The sequence below is a fragment of the Portunus trituberculatus genome, unplaced genomic scaffold, assembly GCF_017591435.1.
Source record: "Portunus trituberculatus isolate SZX2019 unplaced genomic scaffold, ASM1759143v1 PGA_scaffold_202__28_contigs__length_962959, whole genome shotgun sequence".
In the NCBI taxonomy this organism is placed as follows: domain Eukaryota; kingdom Metazoa; phylum Arthropoda; class Malacostraca; order Decapoda; family Portunidae; genus Portunus; species Portunus trituberculatus.
The window spans coordinates 221,263-230,038 of record NW_025541370.1 but is presented as its reverse complement, the minus strand read 5'-3'; the positions used below and the strand labels follow the sequence as shown (position 1 = coordinate 230,038).

At 41.7% G+C, this 8,776-nt stretch overlaps 1 protein-coding gene and 1 long non-coding RNA gene across 5 annotated transcripts in view; both read left to right on the top strand.

Moving 5' to 3' along the window:
- Positions 1–8,776, top strand: part of LOC123500319 — a 103,999-nt gene that overhangs the window by 59,133 nt on the left and 36,090 nt on the right. The gene's annotated exons all lie outside the window — the stretch shown is intronic.
- On the top strand, positions 2,092–4,498 carry LOC123500326. The gene is made up of 2 exons (XR_006673264.1): positions 2,092–2,149; positions 4,358–4,498. It is a non-coding gene; the product is annotated as an uncharacterized LOC123500326 (long non-coding RNA).

The following is an 8,776-nucleotide window of genomic DNA, read 5'->3' as shown; positions in this document are numbered from 1 at the left end:
GTCGAAGGCACCCTTGAGATCAACGAAAGCTCTAAGGCTAGTATTAACGCCATGGCCACTAGGTATACGATAAAAGAAGATTAGAACATGGCTAAGGGAGCTGGCGTTGGGTAGCCTGTAGTGGCACGCGGACACCACCACCACAACCCGGCCAAACCTCCCACATTTTCCCTAATATCTCTTATTCTTGGTCCACGCAGGATGTACCGGTGTCCCAAGCTGGGGGATGTCCCGGTGGGGGTGGAGTTGCCCTCTGTCATGTACAAAATGGCACCTTTCAGCTTAAAAGGCCACGATACCTGAAGCGAGAATAACCATTATGTCCCATTAATAATAGCTGTAGTAATGGGGAGTTATCATTGACAGTTGTGTACCGTACAGACAGCACAACCTTCACGCACATACAGTGGTGGTGGCGCTGGTCTTGGTGTTTACTGCTCAGTCTATCTACACACCCAGACGCATTCACGCACAGCCATAGATACTCAAAACACACACAGAACCAAGCTAAACACACACACACACACAATGAAGTGAAGTGTTATCATATTCCCAGGCAGTTTTTAGCAGCACAAGCGGCAAGACAAGAGTGAACCAGCAGTGCAAGGCAAGCCACCCTGACCTGCAGCCTTCACCACACCCCTCCTTCACTTACTCAAGGTGTGTTTAAGGCCATTCGCTTATCTTGGGCCTCCATTTACCTACGGGAGTGAAAATACCTCGAACTGTACCCAGATTTGTAAAGGTGATTAGGTAAACAAGCGGTCATAGAGGCAAGTTGTGTATATTCGCCGTTGTTATTTGCGTCCTTCACTCACATACAGTGAGCCATACATGTGCCAGAGTGCACCCACCAGTCTACTATTTCATCTCCCATGGTCATTTCTTCCCGACATAGCTTCATTTTGTTGTGGTGAGATTTTAAAGGCAACATATGGACCCCGCGCCGCCGCTGTTCCCGCCTCCAGGTCCCCGGATGTTACCTACCCCTCCGGTCCCCCGCCATACTCCCCCCCCGGCAGCCTGCTCGGTCCAATACTTTTTTCTAATATTTCGTGAGAGTAATATTACGCTTCCATGGTGTGTTTTTATGGTTTGTATAAATGTTTCGTTGTGTTTGAAGTGTGTTGCGCGCCTGTGTTGGGTAAATATGTGGCGTTTAGTGGTGTTTTATGGCGTGTGTTAAAGGCTTTTCAACGGTCCAAATTTTCCCCCTCGAATTTTGAGGTTTCTTATTTGAAGGTATAAGTGGGCCTTTGTGGTATCAAAGGATCGGCTGTCCTGTTTTAAGCGTGAAATCAATCTATTGAGTGAAATATGTGGACTTTGAAATGGTGTTTGGTGGTGTTGAAAAAACGTCTTATTTTTCTTTATTTTATTTGGTGACGTTTGTGGTTCTCGGTGTAACTCGCTGTGGAATGCCTTGAAAGATACCTCACACTCCCTCAAATGTGGTAAAACACTCGCCAAGTGAAAATGGTTTGACTTTGCAGGGCGTTTTAGCAGATTTATGAGTTTGAATGTTGTTTTATATTTAGCATACTTAATTTAGACATATTTTGAGAACTAGTTAAGCTGGAGTTGTTTTGATATTTTTAAACTTAGTTTTACTATTTATCACGTCATAAAATAACAAGCATTCGGCCGTGGCTTTGTTTTTTCTAAAAGTCATTTTTAAAATGAAATGATTTACGTAATTTAGCCGAGTCACCCCCGCTCCCGTTCTCTTGTGATGACCACAGCCCAGGTGGTGACTCCCTATCGCCCCGGGCTGCCGCCTCTTTTCCAAACTCGCAGTTCGTCAATATTTTGCCTAATATCTGGTGATTCCTGCGTGTTTTCGTGTGTTTCTGGGTTCAGGTGTGTAGATACTAGTAGCAGAAGGAAGTAGAAAGGAGAAATAAAGGAGGATAAGAAGGAAGGAAGGAGAAAGAGAGAAGGAAGAGGAGGAGAAGCCAAGTCACAATACTTAAGTCACCCACCTTATCCTCAATATTTTGTCTAATATCTTGTGTTTTGATGTGTTTCTAGGCTCAGACGTCAAGACGGAAGCAACAGAAGGAAGAAGAAGGAGAAACAAAGAAGGAGGACGAAGAAGAAACGAGAAATAGAGGTGGAATAGGAGAAGGAGCCAAGGTGTAATATTTAGGTAAGTGTCCCTTTTAATCCTAACGTTCTTTATAATGCATAGTGTTGGATTTGGGACACATTTGGGACGTTTTAAGTGTGTTGCAGGGTGTTTGGGCGTATTATAAGGGTGTTTTGGGTATATATCGTGTGTATTTGACGTGCCTTGAGTGTGGTGTGGAGGTGTATTTGAGTACTGGCATGTTTTGAGTGGGTTCTGGGGGCAATTTGAGGTGTTGCATGGTGTTTTGAGTGTGTTTTGGGGCAGTTTTGAGTGTTTTAAGTGATTTCGGTGTGTACTGGGTGTATATAGTGCGTTTTGGGTGTATTTTCCGGAATTTTGATGTGTTGCAAGGTGTTTTGAGTGTATTTTGGGGTAGTTCTGAGTTTTTTAAGGTGTGTGGGTGTTTGTTAGGGGTGTTTTGGGTGTGTGTGAGGGTGATTTGGTGTATAATTGGTGTTTCTAGTAAGTTTTAGGAGTGTTTGGGTGCATTATGAGGTGGCAGGGTGTATCGTGTCAAACAGGTGTACTAGCAGTGTGTCGTGTCAAGGGCTGGTCTGATGGACGTCTGGTTTTTATTATTATTATTATTTATTTTTATCTTATTCTTGGTGTTTTTTTGTTATGTTTAATTGTTGCCTATTGTGACCTTACCTGACCTTACTGTGACCTAATCTATCCACTGTTAGGCCTATGAGTATAAATGAGGCCGCGCGTACTGTAGTATACCCATCCACCATTTTTAAAAAGTCTCAGAAATCGAGTTCAAAGTTTTTTTTTTTTTTAAAGATCGATATCATGAAGAGTATTACACCTAGGGCAATGGGGTTTGCATCATCCTGAAGCCTATCATCTCTACTTTGCTCCATCAACTTTTTGTTAAGATGCACTCCCCCTCCCCCCCATCATTAACCAAAAAAGACGAGGAATTGGCAAAAAAGTTTTCATTTTATGCAAGAACCATTACACCTGGCAGAGGTTAGCGTGTTCTTTTATGTTGTACAATGATGGTGAGTGTCAATAGAGTGTTTGATAATGATTTTGTTAAGCTATTGCCATAAAATATTTTTTTATAATTTATTTTCTGAATGTTATAAATATGTTAAGAGCAACACGTGCTGCATGGCAAGCTTGTAAGCAAAAACTCAAGCTCGGGACGAGAGCGGGAGTAATACTATAGCTTGCACTAGAGGCTGGGGACGAGACTATTCACGCTGCTTATGTCGCATGGGTATACTTTAGCATGCGCGAAAAGCAGGCTGCTTTGTCTATTGTCACGGGAATGGCGCTTGTGTATACTTTACCTCGCGCACTGCATAAAAATACGTGTGTAGAGTGCTAAAGACGTAAACCCAAGAAATTTCTATTGGGTTTTTCGCGTATATTATCTTGTATTTCTTCACATCCACCTCGTCCACATGAAAGTATATGGTCTGATTGACCGTGTGATAGCATTATCTCAAATTTGAGCAGGATGGCGCTTGGGTATACTATAGCACGCGGGGCCTCAAATATAACCTCATAGGCCTACCTACATTCTGTCTTAAGGTTATTATTAATTTTTCACTTGTGATGTGGGCCGTGAGAGTGTGTAGAGTGGTGTGTGGTGTGGTGTGTAGTCACGTATGGTGTATGGTGTGTGTGTGTGTATGGTGTGTGATGTGTGTATTGGTGTGTGGTGTGGTGTATGGTGTGTGGTGTGGTGTGTGTAGTGGCGTGTGGTATGTGTAGTGGTGTGTGGTGTGTTGGTTCTTACTGCAGTAACACCAAAGGCATGATCTTGAAATGTTTGGAAATTATTGTGTTTCTTGTTAGGTTAGGTTAGGTGTAGGCCTATTGGAAATGAAAAATAGGTTAGGTTAGATATAGGCCTATCAGAAATGAATAATAGGTTAGGTTAGTTGTAGGCCTATCGGAAATTGATAATAGCCTTTTATTATTAATTTCCGCGAGAATATGTCGAGTGTGTGGTGTGTGTGTGTGTGTGTGTGTGTGTGTGTGTGTGTGTGTGTGTGTGTGTGTTGCTTTAAATATAAATAAACTGTGTGACCCTCTACCCCCCTTCCCCATCTCTCCTCCAATAACTGCCCCCCTCCCCCTCTGCCACCCACAATCTCTCCCCCAAGTCAGTGTGTAAAAATTTTAATAGTATTTCACCTTAATCTATTACTTGACCCCTCTCTCCCCCCCCCTGTCTTGCCCCCAACTAATGACCTCTCTCCCCCACAGGTACAGGATGGCCAGGCGGGTGTTGCGGAAGACCAGCGGGCGAGGTCACAAGTGGAAGAAAGGTCACAGCTGTGTGTCCAACCCCGAGGTCACCAAGCACTGCCAAGCTGCCAGAGAGAGAGAGAGAGAGAGAGAGAGAGAGAGAGAGAGAGAGAGAGAGAGAAAGAGAGAAAAAACTATGACATGATATTTTTTTCAGTAATTCCCCGCCCATCCCAGCCTAACCTAGTGCAACAACCCCAGTACTATTCCCTCCCTCTCTTCTGCAGTTCCATTCATGTTTTTCAATGTGTTTCTAATATTTTTCTTGTTTTCTCTTACTTTTTCAACAATTTAAGGCCATGCTGTGATCCAGATCTGAAAAACTGATTTCAAAACAAAATTATAGAATTTATGACTTGAAATTTTGAGGATATTGTAAGCTATTGGTTGTCTTTGAAGTATTTACCTTGTTGTATTGATATGATAATCCAAATATCTTAATTATGTGTTTTTAGGGGTTCAGATTTTCCTGTATAATCACTTCCAGATCTTTTTCCTCTTTAGTCTTCATTATTTTTTCCTCTCCCATCAAATAGTTCCATACCGGTCTTCGCTTACTCTTTCCTAGTTCCATTACATGACATTTGTTGACATTAAACTCCAATTTCCACTTGTTGCTCCACTCATAGATCTTGTTTATATCTTTCTGTAACAGCAAACAGTCCTCCCTGGTTTTGATAACTCTCAGCAGCTTTGCATCATCACCAAACATATCAATATAATTGATTATCATAATGTGAATGTCGTTTACATAAATCTGAAACATAATGGGGGCTAACACTGACCTTGTGGCACTCTGCTGGTTACTTAACCCCAAGATGAGTATGTATCTCTGATCACAGTTCTCATTTCCCTATCCTTCAAATAATCTCTTGTCCATTGGAGCAAGGTTCCTCACAGTCCTCCTATGTTCTCTAGTTTCCAAAGTAGTCTTCCATGCGGGACTTTATCCCATATCTACACTTATCCAATTTTTTCCTTAAAGTTATGCACATTATGTGGTGTAACAACTTCACCGCTCAATGCATTCCACTTTTCCACCGTTCTATGAGGAAAACTATTTTCCAATATCCTTGACACACTGCCTCATCCTGATCTTCTTTACATGTCCTCTTGTCCTTCCATCTTCTGTCAGTCACCAGCACCAGGTCTTCCTTGTCTATTTTGTTCAATGCCATTGACTATCTTGTACATTGTTATTAGGTCCCCTCATTTTCTTCTATCTTGTAAGGTTGGCAGTCACATTTCCTTCAGCCATTCTTTGTATATTAGGTCCTTTAGTTCTGGCACCATCTTTTTAGCAATCTTCTGTATCCGTTCTAATCTTCTTATATCCTTTTCAGAACTCGTGGAGACCACACCACAGCTGCATATTCCAGCCTTGGGCGTATCATGCTTGTGATGATTTTTTTCATCATATCTTTGTCCATGAATTGAAATGTCATTCTTATATTTGTCAACATTTTACATGATAATCCAAATATCTTGCCTATGTGTTTTTTGGGTTCAGATTTTCCTGTATAATCACTCCCAGATCTTTTTCCTCTTTAGTCTTCATTATTTGTTCCTTATCCATCAGGTAGTTCCATACCGGTCTTCTCTTACTCTTTCTTAGTTCCATTACGTGACATTTCTTGGCATTAAACTCCAATTTCCACTTCCTGCTCCATTCATAGATCTTGTTTATATCTTCCTGTAACAGCAAAACGTCCTTCCTGGTTTTGATAACTCTTAGCAGCTTTGCATCATCAGCAAATAGATTAATATAACTGTTTACCCCATTGTGAATGTCGTTTACATAAATCTGGAACATATGGGGGCTAACACTGACCCTTGTGGCAATCCGCTAGTTACTTTACCCCAAGTTGAGTATGTATCTCTGATCACAGTTCTCATTTCCCTGTCCTTCAAATAATCCCTTATCCATTCTGATAAGGTTCCTTGCAATCCTCCTGTGTTCTCTAGTTTCTAAAGTAATCTTTCATGAGAGACTTTATCAAAAGTCTTTTTCATGTCCAGGTATACTGTGTCCACCATCCGTCTCTGCTTTCCAGTCCTTCTGTAACTCTGGAGTAGAAGCTTAATAAGTTTGATACACATGACCGTCCTGTCCTGAACCCAAATTGTCTGTTCTATATGACTTTTTCTTCTTCCAGATGTTTAACCCATTTTTCTTTGATAAGTATTTGACACAACTTCCCCAAAATGCTTGTAAGTGACGCTGGTCTGTAGTTTAGTGGTTCAGTTGCCTTTCTTCCTTTAAATATCGGTATTACCTTGGCTGTCTTCCATTCTAGTGGAACTTTCACTTCATTTAGTGAACTTGTAATTATTTCACAAATTGGTGTGTGTATTTACCTAGTTGTAGTTTTACAGGGCCTGGGCTTTATGCTCGTGTGGCCCTGTCTCCATATCTACACTTATCCAATCTTACTTTAAAAGTATGCACACTCGTTGCAGACACTACTTCTTCATCTAAACTGTTCCACGTCTCAATACATCTTTGCGGGAAACTATATTTTTTAATATCTCTCAGACATCTTCCTTTTCTCAGCTTTTTACTGTGCGATCTTGTGCTTCGGATATCATATTCTTCTCTCAGGATCAGTTTCTCATTATCCACTTGGTCCATTCCATTGATCAATTTATAAACTTGTATCAGGTCTCCTCTCTCCCTTCTTTGTTTCAGGGTTGGTAGATCCATAGCCTTTAGTCTCTCCTCATATGTCATCCCTTCAAATTCTGGAACCATTCTTGTAGCTATTTTTTGTAGCCTCTCCAATTTCCTTATGTGTTTCTTTTTATGAGGGGTCTACACTTCTCCTACATATTCCAATCTGGGTCTTATTATAGTACTTATCAATTTCTTCATCGTTTCTTTGTCCATGTAGTGAAATGCTACTCTAATATTCCTTAGCAAATTATATGTTTCTCTAAAAATTCTATCAATATGGCTTACTGGTTGATTGTTTTCTTCCATCGTCACTCCTAAGTCCTTTTCCTTTATGACTGTGTGTGTGTGTGTGTGCATGTGTGTGTGTAATTCACTGTTTGATCTGCTGCAGTCTCTGACGAGACAGCCAGACGTTACCCTACGGAACGAGCTCAGAGCTCATTATTTCCGATCTTCGAATAGGCCTGATACCAGGCACACAACACACACCAGGACAACAAGGTCACAACTCCTCGATTTACATCCCGTACCTACTCACTGCTAGGTGAACAGAGGCTACACGTGAAAGGAGACACACCCAAATATCTCCACCCGGCCGGGGAATCGAACCTCGGTCCTCTGGCTTGTGAAGCCAGCGCTCTAACCACTGAGCTACCGGGCCGTGTGTGTGTGTGTGTGTGTGTGTGTGTGTGTGTGTGTGTGTGTGTGTGTGTGTTTACCTAGTTGTATTTTACAGGACGGGAGCCTATGGTGGTGTTGTCCCGTCTGTGTATCTCACAGTGTCTAATTTTGTGTTGAAGTGGTGGTGGTGGTGGTGGTGGTGGTGGACTTTGCACACACCACCTCTCTGTCCAGTCCATTCCATATATCTATTACTCTATGGGGGAAGCTGTTTTTCGTGAAGTCTCTTCTGTAGTTGTCTTTTGTGAGTTTTAGTCCATGTCCTCTTGTGTCCCTTGTGTCCCTCTTGAGCAAGTCCATCCTATCAGGAAGCTCCATATTATTCATTATTCTGTAGATGGTCAACAGGTGGCCTCTTTCTCTTCTCTGCTCCAGTGTTGGTCAGTCCAGTCTCTTCTCTTTTCATACGTAAGAGCCGACAAGGTTGGGGCCAGTTTGGTGGCCACTCTTTGTAGCCTTTCAATTTTGGTGATATTCTTCCTGGTGTGAGGTGACCACAGTACTGCTGCATACTCCAGTCGTGGTCTGATCAAGGATGCCAATAACTTTTCACCATATCTTCATCAATATATGTGAATGCAATGGTAATATTTCTCAGTAAGTTGTAGGTCTCACCAACAATTTGATTGATATGTTTATTGAGGACATTTCCTTTGTTATGAGAACTCCCAGGTCCTTTTCACTTTCCACCTTCTTAATCTTCTCTTCTCCAAGTTTGTATTGTCTTGTTATCCTATTTTTGTTCTCCCAAATTCCATTATGCTACATTTGTTAATGTTGAATTCCATCTCCCATCTTTTCCTCCATTCCCATAGTCTATCTAAGTCCTGCTGTAGAGTTCCACCATCATCGTGCGAGCCAACTTTCTTCAAAAGTTTTGTGTCGTCTGCAAAGAAAGTGGTGTAGCTTTAATTTGTGTATGGGTGACTTATGACGTGCCGGAACGCATTCCTTACTATTACATGTTGTAATGGGTTCGGTATACGGTAATTTTGATTTACGCTAAGGTTTTCAGGAACGCA